This window comes from Thunnus maccoyii, chromosome 15 (genome assembly GCF_910596095.1).
Source record: "Thunnus maccoyii chromosome 15, fThuMac1.1, whole genome shotgun sequence".
Lineage (NCBI taxonomy): Eukaryota > Metazoa > Chordata > Actinopteri > Scombriformes > Scombridae > Thunnus > Thunnus maccoyii.
Window position 1 is genome coordinate 18,207,693 of NC_056547.1, and position 20,294 is coordinate 18,227,986.

The window sequence follows — 20,294 nt, forward strand, 5'->3', positions numbered from 1 at the left end:
CCCTGTGCAGATGATTCCTGAGAGGGCCGGAAAAAAAGCACGATATCTGACAGAGGAACAGGCAGCTGGATTGACCCGAAACCCTGTGGCTTTCTAAGATAAGCCAGTTAGAGGTCCCATGGGAGAAAAAACAGTCAAATCACAGTCACTCCAAACCACACAGGGAGAGTAGGGTAATGCCACTTCTGTGTGCTTGCAGGGGGTCTAATGAAACTCACCACTGCACAGTTATCAAGCATAAATGCAGCGTAGATGTTCCCCAAAAAACGACTGAGGATGGCATCAATAATTCACCTTCCTAGCATGTCTCCAAAGCTTGGATCATCTTAGTTCTTGGTGGAGAAGCCTGTTTACATATTTAATCTCAATCCATAATGCATGAAGATGGGTTCAGACTAATTCCAGGGAGACAACTATTGAGCAGAATGGTGTGAGTGTTGATATACAGAGCATGTGTGCTTGAACACAGGCAAAATAGTGAGTGATGAAAAGTGTGTGTGTGCACACTATCCAAATTTGTTTTTGTGTGCATGTCCACAGTCTGTGCTAGTGCGCAAAATATTGGTTTTGTTTATAAGCACGTATTAATTTAAAGACAGTATACGTAATGAGTCTGGCCTGGCGTTGTGTGTGAGTCACCCCATAATAATCCACATAGCCTTTATTCAAGGGCCCGTTGCCATGGCAGCCGCTGCATCAATAGCTCGAGCAGCGGATGCATCTTTCTTTCCAAAAGCGTGTCATACCCAAGTCATGTTTGTCACAACTCCGCCAAGATGAGTCACTCCACCCCTCTGGTTTGAATTTCAATCCATTCAAATAAGAACGAGTATGTTCATTGAAGATTAGAGAGGTGTGTTAAATACTTTCTGAGACACTTTGCCTTCAGTGACATTCAGTGCAGATGCAGCTGTGCATCTCGCTTTCTGTTCCTTATGCAGAGAAAATATTGCTCTTGGTCCCCGTTCTTGGTAAAGCAAGGCGGCAGGTGAGAAAACACTAAGATAGATACATGCAAACATCTGGATGAGCACAATCCTGCACGCGTCACATTTAAAGGAGCTCAATGCCAAAAGAAACTGTATAGTATAAGAATATCACCATCCTTTTTATTCTATGTTGGAAATAAACTGTCTCACAAAGACAATCCTTGCTGTACTCTTCATATGGACAGAATGTGTGATTCATTCAGTTGTATTACAGACAATAGCATGTTAGTCATCTATACACATTTTTCATCCCTCTCAATACTGACTGAAGACAGACAGGCACTCAATGAAAGCTATAAAGCTGCCATTCTTAAGACAGATTGTCAAGATTTTTTCCAACACACACACACACAACCCCCCCCCCCCCCCCCAAACATAAAGCATAATTCAAACACCACTTTGGTGTCACCATATTCACAATATATGATTAGCCGATTAATCGATCAGTCTATCGACAGAAATCTGCAACTATTTTGATCATTCATTTATCGTTTTGAGACACTTTTTGAGAATAATTCTTTGGTTTCAGCATCTTACATGTGAATATTTTCTGGTTTCTTTAGTCCTCTATGATACTAAACCAAATATCTCTATGTTGTGGACTGCTGGTCAGGACAAAACAAGACATTTTAGGTTGCATCTTGACCAAGTAACTCATTGATTAATCAAGAAAATAACAGATTAAATAATCGTTAGTTGCATTCCTCATTTCCAGATCTCAACAATTACTTTGGTGAGTACAATGTTCTCTTAACCAGTGCAAATGACACAACCACTCAAAGTATGTGCCTGCGCTACTGTGAGTGTGTATATGTACATGTGGTGACTGAGGATTTGGCTTTCCAGTAAAGATGCCAAAGTGTGTGTGTGTGTGTGTTTTTACATCTATGTGTGTATTCCGAGCATCTTGTCATCATCTTCCAAGAACTACGGATGACTCAGAGATGGATGGCCTTGAGGCTTATTGATTGGAGAGACACACACACACACACACCCGGACACACACCTATCTCATTGCTGACAGCCACAGTAAATCCCTTGAAAATGGGCTCCAATGTAATTGAGAGACACAGCGGTTCAACACACCAGCACACCATGAGCGGGGCTACAAATGATCCGGTGCTCGTTTGATCAACAAGTTTTTCCTGAAAATCGACACGCTGCTCCAGGGAACAACTTCTGAGCAATAAGGATTGTTCTCACTTGTGTGTGTGTGTGTGTGTGTTTGTCTCCATATATTCTCTACATGTCATCATGAGTGTTTACTATAGCCTGGGGGGCTGTGTATCAATTCCCAATCTGTCGCTCTGGCATCTCATCTCAGCCTCTTTACAGTGTAAATGGAACCTTGTTATCGAGCTAGCTGCTGTCAGAGCTCATCATGTCAGAGCAGGTGATTTGCTGCAACCTGGTTTCGTCGAGTCTGAGCGAGCGTGTGTTTATTTTTCGCTCTGCCAGAGGGTTAAACAGGCTAACGGGACACAGAGCTCACTCCATCTTTTTTATTTACCGCTCGACACTCTGTCAAGTTTTTCAGGATCTGACCCCGCTTCCTTCCGCTCCTCTTTTCCTCCGGTCATTCATTTTGTCTACCGCATCCGACGTTTCATGCTCTCGGTTTCTCCTCTCTTTCTTGCCAAGTCTCTCCTCAGAACATATTATTTCACAGAATTTGGCCCAAAAAGTACTTGAAGTAGGCGAGGAAAAACATTAAACTGACTCCACTCTTCATTCATTTGACACACATTCATAATCCTTCCACTCATTTAATTGCACTAATGTACTGTATGCAATAACACGCTGCCAAAACCATCAAACCACTCTCCTAACTGGGCTCCAGTCCAGCAAGGTATTGTAATCTGTAAATGTGTGTGTGTGTGTACACATGTGTGTGCAGTTAATCTGTCTTCAAACATTCGCCCACCTGCTGTAACCAGAGAGGCGTGTGCTGCTGGGTTACAGGAACCATAATTCCTCAGGATTAGAGCGGAAGAAAACTAAATCTCATGTTACCCTCAGAAACCAGTGATCCGATCTGCTGCCAGAGGTTGAAATTAAGGAAGAAAACCATCAATAAAGAGGAGAGAGAGAGCGTAAGAGGAGAGGAAACAGAGAGGCAGAGAAGTCCTGTGATTTGTTGGGTGGCAGAGGAGTGCTGGGTTTCACCTCAATAATTGATGATGTGTAATGTGAGGGTCACATCGTCTATGGAGGGAGGAGAGGGCGGAACGAGAAAGAGAGAAGGTGGGATGGTGAAGGTGAGAAATGTAACAAAATATGAGTGGAGAGAGAGGGGACGGGAGGGCAGACAAAAATAGTGAAAATGACAGAATGACATTAAAAGCAGACAAAATCAAGGGAATAAGGTCATATTATTTAGGAAAGAAAATTCAATAAGAGAAAGATGAGCAAGTAAAGAAGAAAAGAGGATAAAGAGCTAAAGATAAAGATGTGAGAGGACAGAGGAGGAGAAAAAAAAGGAGAAAAAGGATGAGAGACAGGAAGTCACAGAGCAGGGTATCTGCAGGTTTCAAAATGCCAAAGTTAAAAGGAATATTACCACATTTTGGGGAATTACACCTATTTTTGCATTCCTGCAGAGTTGTTCTCTCCAAAGGTAACAAAATCTGCCTACCAACACTTATAGAGCTCACTAATTAACACATTATATCTCGGTTTGTTTTAAGCCATACAAAAAGTGTGAAAATATCAAGTTGAGGTTAAGCGGGCCACAAAATAGTCTCAGGCGTAACCGTCTGTCAAACCACAACTCATCGTTTTAACAATAAGTCTTTGCACTATAATTGTGTTAAATGGTGAGCTTTAGATGTGCAGCTAGGATGATACCTTTGTTACGTTTGGACTGAACCTGGCTAGCTGTTTCAACCTGTTTCCAGCCATTACGCTACGCTAAGATAGTTAACTGCTGCTTCATATTCACCGTACAGACATGAGACTGGTGTTGATCTTCTCATCTAACTCTTGGTGAGAAAGTGAATAAGTACATTTCCCAAAATGTTGAACTATCTCTTTAATATTGTCTTAAAAGTTTCTTGAAGTGGATTTCATCACAACTTTTACAAGATACATCAATAAGCTGTATGCAAAATAATGTGCAGTTTCCCAAAGTACAGTATAATAAATAAGTCTAATGCAGTTGGTGTCATTCATATCATTTTCATAATGAAGCTTCACAATTTATGGACTGTTATCACATTTTATTTCCAACACCACTTACTAAATTTTATCAATGCTTTAAAAATAATTTAAACTACAATAACCTCGCATTACATAATGAAAAATGAGGGCATCTATTTGAATACTTTAGTTTACTTTACAATTTAGTTTAATTAAAAGAGGAGGAGGAGCTGCTCGCTGATGAAAAGGGAGGAGGAACAGAGAGTGAAACTGGGGAGCATGAATATGAAGGGTAACACGATCTAAGTAAAGCACATCTCTTCCTGCCAGCTCCTGCTGGGGTCTTTTAGCAGGAACCTTAATGGTGTGAGTGAACATGAGGCAGCTGTTTTTTCTTCTTTACAGTCAATGTCAGTGTGACCAGTCTCACTTAAACCTGATGAGCCTCAGACTTCAAAGTAAAAGAGAAATCTTAATTTATTCAAACTATATCAAGGTTTAAATTATAGGTGATATGACCTCAGACCTTTGAATTTAATGGACTCTTCGTTTTGAGGAGTCTGAGTGAACTGATGCATGCTAAACACCACACTATAGACCTATAGACCATTCATTTCATGCTTTTATTTTTCCTACTTCTGTCACTTCAACTCAACTACAACCAACTTGTTTTTCAGAGTTTCAGTGCAGCTTCCTCCATCTGTGTTAATGAATCTTGTCCCAGTCCACTTTGCTGACACTGAGGAATACAGAAAGATGAAAAAACAATAGTATGTTGATCTTCAGTTAAGATGTTTTGTGGTCAAAAATGCCTCTGATATTTTAATCAGTTACTGTCATAAACAGCAACAGCATGTAACAAATATGGAAACCAAACACCAGCAACAAAAAGTCCTTTTCTGACTCTTTATGCCACACAGACCATGAAACGAGCAGCAGCATGGGGTCACATGTCAGTCAAAATCTTTTTTTTTTCTTAGACTGTTAAATTAATCCTCTTACACTTCCACATGCAGCTGCTTAAGTTTCACAATATCATGTGCATTTTGAGTGGGGGAGAGAGCACATGCTAGAGCTTCAGTGTATGTCTGTGTCTGTGTGTGGGTGTGTCTGTTTCAACCTATGTGCTGGATGGATTTCAAAAGGACCCGTCTAGCTCTTCATTTGATGCCTCTACAAAGGGCCCGCTGCACCTCAGGGGCCTGTGTATATGAGAGAGTGTGTGTGTGTGTGTGTGTGTGTGTGTGTGTATGTGTGTCTATGTATGAGAGAGAGACAAAAAAAGAGCACCATCCTTTTTCTCAGAGCTGAGACAAAAGGCCACCGACACGATGCGGAGGACCAAGAGTTATTGTAGCTCCGAGCGTGACGCTTTCACACACCTACACACACACAAAAACCACTGGATGGTCATGTTACACCCTTGAGGAGAGGTGTGTGCATGTCAGAAAAACACACAAACAAACACACATCCTTACCCTGCCTTAAGTTCATGCAGAATATTAACACAAAAACACACCACGGTCTCAAGAGTAAAACATGACAGAGAGAGAACACTCAAAGCAAGAATCTTAAAAATGTGCTGTGTTGCGCCCAATCCCTGCCAAACCATCACATACCCAGCAGCCAGCCCACAGGAAAAGCCTTTAGCTCTGACACAAAAGGCTGACAAAACAGCTACAAATAAAAGGAAGAAGACAAGAGGAAAAGGGGGAAGGCTGGGGTCTGGATTTAGAAATATGGTTTCTAGATACAAAGGAGGAAGTGCCATCCTCTAAGAGACAACATCCTTGAATATACCAAGAATATACAAAGAAAACACATGAGCCAAATGTTTTCCACACAGCCAACAGAGCACCGACTGAGGAGATGTCTTTTTATTATTTCAGTATGGCATCCTCTAAAGTTTGGGGGTTAGACAAGCATGCAGCCGTCTGCGCAGCCGTCTTCACAGCCTGGTAACTTCTCTCTGTTTGTCTCCTCCCGGTCCTATGTGCCTCTCAGCAGGCCTCTTTTTGTCACAAACCTGGTTTTCACTAGAATGCTGCAACCAGGATATCCTGTCAAATGTCGGTACCAGCAATACGAAAAACAACTTGCAACAGCCTCCCACTGAGGCATGAGCCCGCTAAGAGGACGTCAAGTCACTTATACACATATATCCAGCTGAATCTACTCTACGTGTGAGTATAAATATAAATCTGCACACACAGGAGAACAAGTGAAGCATGGAGCTACAGTGTATTGCTGAACAAGGTACAAGCGTAGCCTAAATAGTGTGTTTGCGAGCAGAGCGAGCCAGCAATTTGAGGTAAACAAGTGAGTCAGAAACAATTAGAGGTACTTGGACGGCGTTCTGCAAACCCAGATAATCAAAACACTGGAACATTTAGAGACGAGGAGACAAAAAAAAAGAAGACACTTGCCAGGGGGAAAAAAAAACAAGGCAAAATTAGGCTTGCAGGCACAGAACTAATCCATAATGTGTATAGAATCGTATTGCCAAGTACCCGCTTTCCAATGCAGCAGATATGTGAGCTGCGTAAGTATGCCTTTTTCTTTATCCGTTCCAAAATCATAAACTACTGACACCACATTTCCATCCCACTCAAACCATGAGGCCACAACCCTCAACTGTCTTAGAACACATCCGTTCTTTGACATTTCCATTCTTCTCTGGTTGGATGTGGAAAACCCACCGCGTCCCCATCTCGGATCAGCCAACAAGCATGTACAGTATGTACCGAGACATTTGCTACTCCAGACTGCAAACATCTCACCGCAATGTTCGTGTCCGCCTGTGACACAGAGGAGAGGAAAGGAGGCAGGAGAAGGCGCAGAGCCGCACCCTGAGGCCTACTGCATCCTGTGTAGCGTAAGACAGTAACAGTAAAAAACACCATGAAGGTGTGAGGACTTACCCGGAAAACTTGATAACCAAAATTCACGGTTTTCTTGCAATCAATCTGCTTCTTGTGCAAACACCTGCTTCAGGTGGATAGAGAGGGCAACTCTTTTCTAAGCAGCTTAAGCCTGAGTATCTGCCTGCAAGTGAGGTGCCTTAAGCATCATAAGCTCAAGACAAAGACTACTACCACGGTTTGTACCGTGCTTCAACCAATGCTACAGAGAGACCGAGAGGGTGAGAGAGACAGACAGAAGGAGGAAGTAGGCGTTTGTTGAGTAAAGAGGAAACAGGTCTGTCTGCGGAAAAAAAAAAGCGGCAAAATTCAAAGATAAGATGACGGCAGGATGACGAAGTCTGAAGTTTAAGTCTCCCTCCACTCAAAAAGTATGTTCTGTTTATTGTAACTTCACTTGGATGTTTGAGCTTCACTCTGCAGAGTGATGTATGTGCAGAGTTTGACACTAGAAGACTGTTTCATCTGCTGGAAAGTGGAAAGTTTCTCTGTTCTCATTGAAAATCCCATTTTAAGGGGTGGAACTACGAGCAGTATTTGAGACTTCACAAATAGTTTGGAAGCAAATTGTGGTCCAGTATGAAACTGATACAAGTGTGACGTGGAAACCTCCAAAGCCTCCAGCGCACAAACACTGATACACTGAGAATGAACTTAACAGTGAAGTAGGAGACATTTTGCGTTCAGCAGTTCAACTTTTGAAATAAAATATATTTGCATATTCATAGGATCTGGAATTTTTAATGAGGGAGAAGGCGTATATGCCATTGTAAGGATTTTAACGTGGCAATTATACTTTCTTTGCGGAAAAACCATATCAGACACACATTACTGTTCCAAGCAGAGCATTTGTATATGTCTTAGTACATGTCTGGAGGGGATCTTTAAGATTCACATATATAGAAAGACAAAATATGCATCCATATCATGCCTGTAAATTAAAAATGGAATTAATTTAGCGGATTAGGTCAAGTATGGGTAATTGTATCCAATACATTTCTCAGTGTTCACCAAAAAAACGAATGCACAGCTGTCAAAGCAGACCGCTAACCCATCAGAGACATGCAAAAAACATAAGCCAAAGGGCGAAAGTTCAATATAGTTGCTCAAAGATGGCCAGAGAACAGTTGATTACCATCCAATGTAGTAAAATGTTTTCACTTCCACCTCTAGCTGCCTCCATCACCGGAGTCAGAACAGCCTGCAGCAGGCACCGGCTGAGTGAGTCAGATGATTTTTCTCTGCTACAGCAGGACCCCGATCATGAGCTAAGAGACTAAATGCTCAAATGAAACATTTAGTGTTTAGAGCAGGGTGATGACATCCTCACTTTCAGACTGAGCGTTCAACAGGCCATATGTGCAAGTGACACGCAAAAAAACAGATGTTTACTCCACCCAGGCTGAGGTCAACTTTGGTTCGTGTGAGCCTCATAAACCCAAAACATCCAGCAACTTTTAGTTCTGACTCAAACTCCCAAAGAGCCCCAATAAGAGAAAGTGAATCCAAGAAGGAAAACATTTCAACACAGCAACCCCGATGAAAAAAAAACAGTAAGCTAACAGAGACAGATCATATCCTTATTGAGTTTATGTTTAGCTATGAAATTAAGAGAAAGAAGACAGGGCTGTGTGTGAGTTGTCATGTGGTTTGCAGTTTTGTTGCAGCCAAACCTAAAATACCATGGAGACCTGAGGAAGTGAAAATGTTTAGAAGACCTCTGTCACTAATGACTCCTTGCTAGACAGCCAAGAATATTTTCTGTGATCTACACGACTGCCTGTCAGGGAAACTGAGGTTTGTACTCTGCAAAGTCTGCTGAGTCAGTGAGCTCACTGGGGACCCAGTCTGCCCAACGTCATGTCAAAGCTTTAATAATCTATCCAAGCTCCCTCCTGAATGTTCTGCCTCTGTAGTCACTTTCAGCCTCGTTGACCCATTCAGGATGCTGCACCCTATCTGTCGTCAACCTTTCAAAGATCCAAATTCCAAACCTACTGAGCACCAAACTCCGTAATTCTATGCAATGTAAGCAGAAGCGGGGTATTTAGCCGTACCTTGGTGGAAATATGACATTCTTAGCATATGAATACACAACAGAGAAGTAGCACCAGTGGTTTAACAAGTTTCTATGAATGTTTTGCTTCTTTTTTTGCAGTAAAATGTTTACCGACCACAGCTGTTGCTCTCTTCTAGAGCTGCTAAAAACTGGGTTGTAATGATGATCTACCGTGTTTATCAGTTGTTCTGTTTTTATGAATAGATTTAAAGTCCTCGCGAATAAAAGGCCTCTACAGAAAAAGAAAATAGGGGAGCGGCAGACTGTAGTTTGGTCAGAGTGTAAAAGTTCAATTGAAACCACATTTAATGATCCCTCTTTGCAGTCTAAATAATGTCAACATGCTTTTTAAAAGTATTGTTAATAGTTTTGTATAAGAATGAAGAAAAAACGTCTTAGGAAAAGTACCAGAAATGCTCTTTTTTGTCTCAGATTTGTTTGATTGATATTAGCTGGCAGGCTAACAGTGTTACACCGTATGTAACGTAAACAAAGTAAACAAACTGCTGCTACAAGTCATAGGAAGACAGTGTGTCACTACTTTGAAGAGCAACGACCAAACCAGCATCTAACCTGACCAAAGTGACATTTTCAGGTATATTTATACACTGTTTAGTGTGCTGCAGCTGAGTGGTGCACTTTTCCCTGATGTTTGTTTGTTTAGTGGCTCATTCAGTGAGCTAAGGTGCAGGACAAGACATGTGTTCATGTTTGCAGCTTAAATAAGAAGGATACTTTAGCAGGAATGCTAATGTGTTGGAACAGGAACACTCGTGTTGTGTAGCAGGATGCTATCAGGCTCAGTGTGACAATCTGCTCTGCCTATGATCGAACACCTACGTTATTGCTTTATTCAGGATTTGATTTGTTGTATCGAAATAAGTGACGTACAGAGCCAATATGTATAATGTAAAAGACAAAAAAATGGCAATTTAATTTCAGTGTCAAGGCTTTAACAGGGCTACAACTGTCTATCTAGGCAGTTTGTTGTCCCAATCAGGAGCTATTCAGTCTTAGCATGTAGGCTGGATGTGTATAAGCAATGTTTGAGAAAGTGAGAAAATGTTAAGACATTATTACTAACAAACATCAAGGTTTATGTTTTTCAAAATCAAATATTACTGACTGTCTAGGAGGTTTGCATGGTAGTGTAGCACTGATTTGAGACAACTGTTTTAATGAAAAATTTAAATTTGTGCTGCAGTAAAACTGTAGTGTACAGAAGTGTATACTGGAAACAGTGACTCATGTTAACTATTTTTTCAGTGCTGAACTTAAAATAATAATTTACTGTAGTCAGTCATACTCAGTTACAAACCAGCAAATTTGTTTAAGATGTTGATTACTAATTGTCAGCCAGACTAATTACCTGTTCGTTGTTATTGTTTGTACCATTCACAAGAGATGATTATCAGTCAGCTGCGGCTCTGACACTGGCCCACATTACTACCGGTTGCTTGTAATGTTGGTGATTCAGAAATTTGAGCTTACAGTTGCGCTCTAAATGGCTCTAGATGAGAGTGTCAGCTGAAAACCCAAAATGTATTATGGAAATGCAGATGTTGAATAATATCAGACAGGTGTTGACGTCACTCAGTTGATTAGTGTTTCATAACCCTTTTTCTTATTCACAGATTTTCTCCCACATTTTTCAAACATAAAATGAATTCACACATTCCCACAGTCTGCTTGCAGAGGAGGTTGTCAGGCAAAGATAATACCACAACACCTCAGGGGATCATCTATTATTCAATACCACATCCAAATGTATTCCACTTGAAGCGAAGTAACATACTTTACTTGTAATCATCAAACTCCAGTGGTTATGATCCATGCAGAAACCTTTCAATATACAGTGGTTGGTGCTACCAACTGTGTGGTTGCTGGAGAAAACAGAAGGCTGGGCCACATTTTATCTTCTTATTACATCTCGAACTTCACATCACCTGACATGAAGGTGTACGATCACACAATGTCCTGCTTCCCAAAACAACTGGAGCTCTAAAACCAGAACGAATAACTTTCTCCATTGGCCTTGTGCACAATAAACTGCCTGTGGCTGGCTGCAATGCTAACATATGCTAATTGCATTACTAACAAATGAATAAACAGAAGTTATTAGCCTGCAGAAATACAGTGCCTATATTCCCACACAGAACAGGATACTGCGAGAGTGGCAGAATTCCTGCTGAGTCTGAGCAGGAAGTCTGAACTGGATTAGTTTTACTTGAGAAAGAGCTGTAATGTAATTATCACGGGTCATATGTAATAACAGCAAACCATTCCCATTGTACAAAGGATCCCCATCAAATTACAGCTTGCAGTCCAGACCATCATCATCAACACTCTTCCTTGTATGCACATGCAGGTCTGCAAACCATCAAAACAAACAGTAGTGAATGATTTTATTACAGAAATGTCAAATTCAAAACAGCGTAATGAGAACATGACCTTAAGAGTTTTCCAGAAATGGTGCATATGTATGTTGCAGAATTTCCCCCTTTATTCCTAGACCGGAGTTAAAAACAGACTTCCCCCCCGTAAAATATAGTCCAAGTCATCCATTTCATACAAAGTAAACAGTCACAGCCTGCAGTGAAGACCTCAGAGGCAAAGTTAATAAGTACACAACTTGCTAGCTACTTAATTGGACCAAACACTCCTGGGTCTATCTTATTGCACGAAATGTCAAGTAGCGTTACACTGTAAGTTGGGTCACACCACCCACAGGTTGTTCAAGTATCCTCATATTATCCTCTGTGACAGTTTATAATAATAATGATAACAATAATAATAATAATTGGAACATCTTCACAGAGGTTTATGTGCCACTGACACCCTCCTAGTCTAACAGTGGTTTCACACTACACAGGTTCAGTGGGAAATGGACTAAACCTGTGTGACTGGATTGGTGGATAAAAACAGCCTCAAACAGCCAGCTCATACTGGTTGATTATGCTGGTATTAAGTTCACAGTTTAGTATGTCTGGAAATTTTATGCTGGTGTTCTGTTCCACCTGTTGATCTACCACAATCGACAGTCCTAATTACCCACATCCCTTACACTATCTGTGCACAGCTGGTGCTTCGCTGACTGTAGCTGTGCACATCAAAAACATTCTCAGACCATCAATCATCAAGACATTTTCCCTTTTACCCCTGTCTATGATGCAAGAGGAAAAATAGAAAATAATCTTTCTGAATTATAGAAATGCACCACAGTACAAGAACCAATCAATCAAAATCTTGCCCTCATGTCTATTATAAAGGCAACCGCCAGCAGCTGGTTACTGTAGCTTAATATAAAAACTGGAAACAGTGGGAAACAGTGAGCCTAGTTCTGCCGGAGGTAACAAAATCCGCCAACCAGCACTTCTAAAGCTCACAGATTAACATGTTATATCTCATTTGCTTAACCCATGCAAGTGTGCTGAACTATTTTTTGGCCCGGAGCAGTAACTTATTGGAGTCTTTGCTGGTTGTCTTGCAACCTCACAGCGATGACACGAAGCCAGGAAGTGTCTGCACTCAGCCAAGAAACATAATAGTACATAACACTGCCATTTTTACACTTCAGTTTTGCACGTATTAAACATCTTCTCATATAACTCTCTGCAAGAAAGCAAATAAACGTCTTTCCTAAAATGCTCCTTGTTCCTTATTCCATGTCATCTTTGGATCAAAGATGAAAAATGGTGATGTCAGTGTTTCAGAAATGCATTCATGCATCGCCAGTCTAGTAACAGTATACAGTAACAATAATAATGTATGCACAGAGCGAGCAAACTGTTGGTCCTACTACTTTCTGTGCAACATTCTCATTAATGTTTTAGCTGCCAACTCGCTAATTAATAAAATAAACACCCATCTGCATCTTTACTTTTCCACAAATATTGATTATATTTAGGAGTTAATTAAATTAATTTGATGATAATTACACAAACCAAGCCAACATAAACAAATAGACAACAAGCAAACCTGATGACTGGCCTGAAAACACATGCGATGTGACACCATAGAGTGGTTATGCTTCATATGAAATTAAACAAATAATAAAGATGAATTATTTGGAGTTAGACAGCCAAGTGCCATTATCTCATTATCATCATGATGATGATTGATGATGACTGAATTAATATGGATTTTTTTTTGTTGAAGTTATTAGGTTTTACAGGCAGACATCTGAGTTACAAAATGCTAAAAACTGAGGAGAAGTGTACATGGTGACACAAATGAAGTTCACCACTTTCCGCTGATAAATCTCAATTTCAGATATTTTGGGACATTTCAGAGCTCATGAAACATTACCTGTACCATTAAAAACCGGCGTGTATATTTCAATCCTCTGCACTTTCAGCTTGTGCATTCAAGAGCGTTACGTAAGGTGACTATTACACATGTTGTTTTTTCCTCCATTGCCTCACTAACTGAATCACAATAGGCTATGTGCTCTGTTCAAACACAATCTCTTTACTCTTTAGATTCAAAAATAACATGCCATCCTCCCCCATTACATAACTCAATATCAGTCAGCATCAAGGTCGGCGGTGAGAGCTTAAAAACAGAAAAGAGGAGCACAATTAGGTGTTTACCCTGGAAGCCTTTCTACTGCCGGTTAGGGAAAAGTGTGTGTGCGTGTGTGTGTGTGTGTGCATGCGCACGCGTGCGTGTTAGACTGAGAGAGCCCACAGGCTTAGTGAGTCACAGTGACAGTGTGACCTTCTGCTCTCAGGCTTCTCAGCCCGGTTGGAAGCAGCCTATCCAGGTCAAACACCCACTCTACACAGTGTATTTCTTGCCAACTAACAGATATAGGAGGATTGTGTTATGGAAATAACACTGAATAAAATATTCAATGCGTGTCTGTCGAAAAGTCGATCCAGACTTTGGAATCTGTGCAACAGCAGGAAACATTAAGCTCACAGGGACTGTTGGATTCTGGCTGTGATGACAGCATTTAATGTACCATATTGTGTACATGCTGACAGGCAATCAGTTAATAGACATTAGTATCTATTTTTGTGGTGGGAGCGCTGAGATCCTGAAGGAGTACTGATTTACTCTTGGATTTTTTGCATCACTAATGTGGTTAGAGTTACCATGAAAGACACCGCATCATCAGGATCTCCTCCAAAAAATTCTGTGCTCGTCCATTCTGATCTTCACCAGAAAGCTTTTACGAACCTCATATTAAATTCTAAGGCTGATAACAGCGGTTTCTAAACCCTAAATGACCTCAGCTTTACCAAGAGTAAAGGGGTGGGTTGAGGAGATAGAAATGTCAGCTATGCTATGTGTGTCCCCAGGAGATTCCACAGCGGCTGGTCTGGCTGCAGGCCCATGGGGTCTTTGGAGTAATCAACTTACATAGCTGGACTGTAAGGACAAAACTGGAAAGCAGAGCCTGGATATTTAAAGGAACAGGCTGGAATCAGTAATGTGACTGCTTTTTAGTGTTCAAAACAGCAGCAGTGTATAGATTTAATCAAATACAAGCTAAGGAAGGGATTCAACCAAATGTTTATTGTGGTCAACATTTACTCCAGAACTGACACTGGTGCTACTCAAATGTTATCTTATAAATACATGTCCTATAATTAACTGTCACTTACTGTCACAGAAAAATGCATGCTAGGGTTTCAACTAATAAAGAGAGAAGAGGAAACTATTTCCAAATTGCAAGAGGTTAGTAATCTAAAATGTTTTACAGTATGTTCTCTAAACTGAGCAAATCCCAAACATTAAATGATCCACACAAACTTTTCACAATGGTGGAGTGTTTGTAGAAAAGTATTTAAGCACATGCCAGCAAAAGGGTATTAAAGAAATACTTCAACATTTTGGGAAAATACACTTAGAGTATTTGCTTTCTTGCCCAGAGTCAGATGAGAAGATTGATATGACTCATGTCTGCGGGGTATATAGGAAGCTGGAGCCTGGAGACGGTTAGCTTAGCTAGCGCAAAGACTGGAAACAGAGGGAAACAGCTAGCCGGGCTCTGTTCCAAGGTCAAAAAAAAATCCACCTAACAGCACCTCCAAAGCTCACTGATTAACAAGTTATATCTTGTTTGTTTAATCCGTATAAAAACTAAAGTGCAAAAAAAACGACAAGTTGCCAGGCAACCAGCCTAGTTTCTAAGAAGTCATAGCTCCCAGCCAAGAAGCAAACTGCCACATAACCTTCCCGTAAAACCACAACTTGTTGTTTTTACACTTTGTTTTTCGTACAGATTAAACAAATGGGATATAATGTATTAATTGTGAGTATTACGAGTGCTTTCCCAAAATGTTGAACTATTCCTTTAAATCCGCTCTTGTCATTTAACATCATTCATTCTAATAAGTCAATGATTCAAACCCTTGTAAATCACCAAATTCAGTTGCAGTTTGTGGCAAATAAAGTAATATACCAGAAAATGTTAACTGATTATTTTCCAAATCTTTGATAAACTTGAACTCTTGTAATGTCCTATCTCTTTATATTGCCATGTGGGAGAAACACAAGGATTGAAGACTGTTAAGAAATAAAGAAAGACAGAAAGAAATACACATTTTACCACTGCAAGATCTTCCCTGTTATCAAAGGCAAAGCTATAGTCCCTTTCTTCAATGTCATGAAATATCAAACCAGTGCTAAAAACTGGAGCAAGCTCAAGGGAGTCAAAATAAATGCCACAAAAGTCTGCCTTGTTTCCAAAGACACAACAATTTGTGATGTAGAAAAACATCAAAGTGCAATTCATCAAAAGCACTGGAGAGAGAGAGAGGGGGGGGGGGGGGATGGTTGACCAGACCTTCCCCCTGACTGATCACTGCAGACAACAATGATTGGAGCCTCTGGGGCCACGCTTCAAGGAACAAGCCATCCTGAAAAAGTTCACTGGACCCCTATCTGTGAGTGTGTATGTGTATGTATAGAGGGGATGGGTAGGGACCACACAAAAACCCTGCCAAGCCACGTGACCGAGGCGGGGATGAATGGTGCTATTTGGTTGGTCAGAGAAGGAAGTCATGGAAACAGGTCTATAGCCCCATTGTATAACTTTGAAGCCTGTATGTGTGTGTGTGTGTTTGTGTGTGTTGGAGGAGGCGGGAGGCGTCGTAGCATCAGGAGGGACCGGCATAGCATTATTCATTCACAAGCAGAATAACGCCTCCACCATAAAGTGACCTTGACTACTCTAGCAGAGCAGCGAGCGCATCAGAGCATCTCTCTCACACCCCCACTCAGTCCAAGTGGGTGCATTTCAGAGAGGTCAAACAACCACGTAAACATAAACTGCATTTTGTCAATAAAAACACTGACACAGTTCGGGTTATGAAGCTGAGCCTTCATTGTAAAAAAACAAAAAAAACAACGAAAAATACAAAACAAAACAAAAAAAAAACATTAAGTTATGAATAGCTCCAGTTTTCACATTGTGTAACAAATCAAACCATGTTACTGCAGGGAAAATCAATTACTCTTCTCCAACACAGCGTCATGATAGGCATGTTTCATCCACCATATGCCTACCAGACTCTACTATGGAAATAGAAGAAATAATCCTTACAAAAGCAGCAGTTGGAAAATAAAATTGCTTGTTAAAAAGGAAAGCAAACTTTCTTCTCACTCCTTAAAAAACAATCTTGAAAAAAAGGTTGATATTCTTTTAAAAACATCTGCAATCATTCGCTATGCTTTCACCCCTACTGTTCAATTCAGCAGGGTCAAGTGTCTTTTGATTCAGCCGGGACTTAAGAAACAAACAAAAAAAAATTGAAATCCCACTTCCTTAAGAGTGCTAAAATTACCCGCCAGACAGCAGGGAAAAAAATAGTACCAGACAAAAAGGTTATTATGGAAAAGATGCTCATTCAGCCACAAGTGTATACGCAAGCAAAAGATAACAGACATAAAACTGCCTTTTATATTATCCTCTGTGGGGCTTCTCATTCATAAAACCCAGACAGCAGTTATTCCATCCCGGCTAGCCGTATATGGCTCTTGAGGGATCTTCCATCCCTTAACTGGATTATCGCTGTTCATGAGCAAGATAATGATGGTACGATTTCTGTGTGCTAATTGAAAACCGAAAGGCAGGTGCTATGAGAAGTTACTTACACACACCCACGGACCCGAAATAAGAGCAGCGCACTCTGTCGAACCAGGCATGAGTTGTGTGTAACTCCCAGAATAGATCAATGGGGATTATGCAAGAACAACACTGTAGCTAAAGGTTTAGTTTCACTCATTTTAGAGAGAAAAGAACTTTTCTGCCCGATAGCATGGGCAGTCTTTTATAATAACTGTAACTGTTAGGCTTCATATTGTATGTCATGGTGCACATTTTGTTAAACAAGCTTCTTTTCAAAATGAATGAACACAGTTTTGGGAAATGCTGGCACAATGTCTATACTATACTATATATTGTTTATTTCTAATTTTGGATTTCTAGTGTTTTAAATTGAGAGTGCCTTGGTAGAGATTCCTGGTTGTTCCCATGCAGATCACACTAACAACTTGAACTGAAATATTACCTCTGATTTCCCGGTGAATCTGTTAAATCTGTTATCCATTGTGACCTGTAATAGTTTGCCACATTTGACGGTTTTTGATGCTCGGTGATATAGCAGTTCAGCCGGAGATCCAAATTACTTTCTATATTCAGACCTATTTATACCACAATTATAAGACAAGAAGAAAATGTGTGCTTTCACTCTATGGGTGCTTGTAAATCTCTTTTGTTATTGTTCTGAGTCCCTACCAAAATAGAAAGGAAAATGGAAAAAAACAGGGGAAAAAAACTAATACAAGAAAGCTGTGAAATAGTGCGATACAGCAAATTAAACATCCAATCTAGTTTTATTTTTGTCAAAGAAGGAAGAAGTAAGTGAGTAAATTTTATTTCTATAGTGCCTTTCAAAACCAGAGCTACAAGGTGCTTCAAAAGTGCACAGAAAATACAAAACCATAAAATACAACAAGAATTTCAGGTAGTGGCCACACATAGAGAAATAAAACTAAGTATAAAAATATAAACTATTGCTGTAAGATAACGTTTGGTTTGATTTGGTGCAAAGCTCTGGAAGCTGAGAGCTGGTTTCTGAAGACTTTGCAATAATCAGTTTCTATATGCTAAGACTGATGTTGTGAAAAGGGTTAATATTTCAATTTAGCAAATCCACACCTTTCTAAAAATACAAATAAAGACGCTAAAATATGTATGATCACTGCTTTGTTTATATATAAGTGATGGAAAAAAGTTTTATTCACTGAGCACTTTCTTGTTAAAGTGTACTGCTGGAAGCATAACAGTTATAACTAGTCTTTGTGAGTTTTTAAACTAAAAGGTTACTGGTACGCTGATGACTAGAAAGCTTTTTCAGACCTGCTTTGTTATATTATTAGAGCTTAACTCCCTGTGCTCGCAGCGCTGGCAGGGCTGGCATGTGCTCCATCGAGTTAAATGGGATGTGAAGGATTGGGCATCCCGGGTCAGGGAATTTCCATTGCAAATGATTGCTGAGCCACCGAGGCCAGCCTTTCATTTTGTTCAGCGTTTAGACAAACATACACAATCAGGATTGCTTTCAGGCGGTATCGTATCGGGGAGACCCCTACAGCCATACACACAGGAAGACGGTGCACATTCTACACAGTGTTTGCGTTGCAGCGCTGATTTTCCCATGAAAGTCAGACACACGGAAAACTTCTCAATGTCAGAGCTGAGATTACAGTTTTTTTTCTCATGATTGATATGAACTTTATTGAGTATGGTGATTTTAGGCTCCTATTATCTATGTTTGTGGTCACAAGGTCATATCAGTCTATGATGATACCCTGCACTGCTGCAAATACAGTTTTTAATGTCATTATCATCTTTGAAATTCAAAGTGTCAGATCAATTTTTTGGTACAAGGCACAATGTTTTTGTCAGAAGTACGGCTGGATAAATTTGTTTTCTCTTTCTCACAGTGACCAGCAATTTTTTCCCTTGATTCAGATTCATTTAAGTTTCTGTTTTGTCCTTTCAAAAACATTTCTGAGCTGTGTTTCTCTTCCATCTTTCTCTCACTCACACACGTTACTTTTGTGTTTGTTTCTGCCCGCTCAGTCAAAGCTCGTCAACTTGGCGTAACTGGGTGTTGTTGTTCTGCTCATGCAACTTATGGAGCAATTAGGAGCGCTCCCTGCACATACTGCAGAACTGTTACTGTACTGTGTGAAAGTATGAACAGAAGTAGGAATAAAACATGTGGCCCCAGTGTGTTACAAGTGAATCTTAAATATTAGGCCAAAACTAATATCGGTGTCTGGGCCGACACCAAGCTAAACTCTAAGCACTCGGTATTGCTGAAGTGAGCTGATGCTGAGAGATTTGATATTCAGACAGACTGCACAGGAGTCAGACTGATTGCTTTTCAAACATTTAAAAGAAGAAAAAAATATTTGTAATTATTTTACCATAAAAAAATCAAAAAATGTGGAGGCATTTTTAATTTGATGGAAACCATGGAGTATTGTTTAAATCCGAAACAAATCCAAAAATATATTTTTAAAAAGGTTGTGTAACTTCCTTGTAGTTGAAAGAAAATTTTGGTACGAATGTATCCTACATCAAATAGAACCTATGATTGCTATTTGCCCTCCTGCGATTGAATGCAGTTTGCTTCGTAGCCCTGCAGGTCTTTTTATTCTACCATCTCTCTCTTGTGGATCCACACAACAATTTACAGTATGTGACATTTCTGAGTAACTGATTATTTGGTCTGCCAAGAACTGCCGCTGCACTGTTGTACACGTCATATACATCTCTTAATGGAAACATGCTCTCCACTTAGCTAAATTCAATAGCTCAGGGGATTACCATCTCCACTGAAGCATGTAATAACCAAAAGGTCATATCATCATCATAACTCAACAAACCATAATCCGCTGCCGCCTCTTTAATGGCTTTTAAAGTGTGTCAAGGCCCCAATCTCTGCCACCAGTCACGTTTTTTTTAATGAACATGCCCTCCTCTAAAGTGCCAGTCTGCCAGTCACTCTGCCTGGCTTTGTATGCCGTGTCACTCTATCCCCCTGTTGGGTTGCGCTAGCCTAGATCGAGATGTGCGAAGAGCCCCGAGAACATTTGGGATTGATTTGTGGCTATTTTTACTTGTCCTACTTGAACTAAATGGTTCAGATACTCAGAGGAAGA

At 40.3% G+C, this 20,294-nt stretch overlaps 1 protein-coding gene across 3 annotated transcripts in view; it reads right to left on the minus strand.

Annotated features, from left to right (window-relative positions):
- The window catches only part of elmo1 (engulfment and cell motility 1 (ced-12 homolog, C. elegans)), a 107,672-nt gene that overhangs the window by 68,686 nt on the left and 18,692 nt on the right, over positions 1-20,294 (minus strand). Inside the window, exon 1 of one of the 3 annotated variants that reach the window (XM_042436038.1) lies at positions 7,049-7,252. The exons of the other annotated variants lie outside the window; for them this stretch is intronic. The gene's annotated coding sequence lies outside the window, so the exon portion shown is untranslated. Of the gene's footprint in view, positions 1-7,048; positions 7,253-20,294 lie in introns of those variants that run through there. 3 annotated transcript variants of the gene reach the window in all.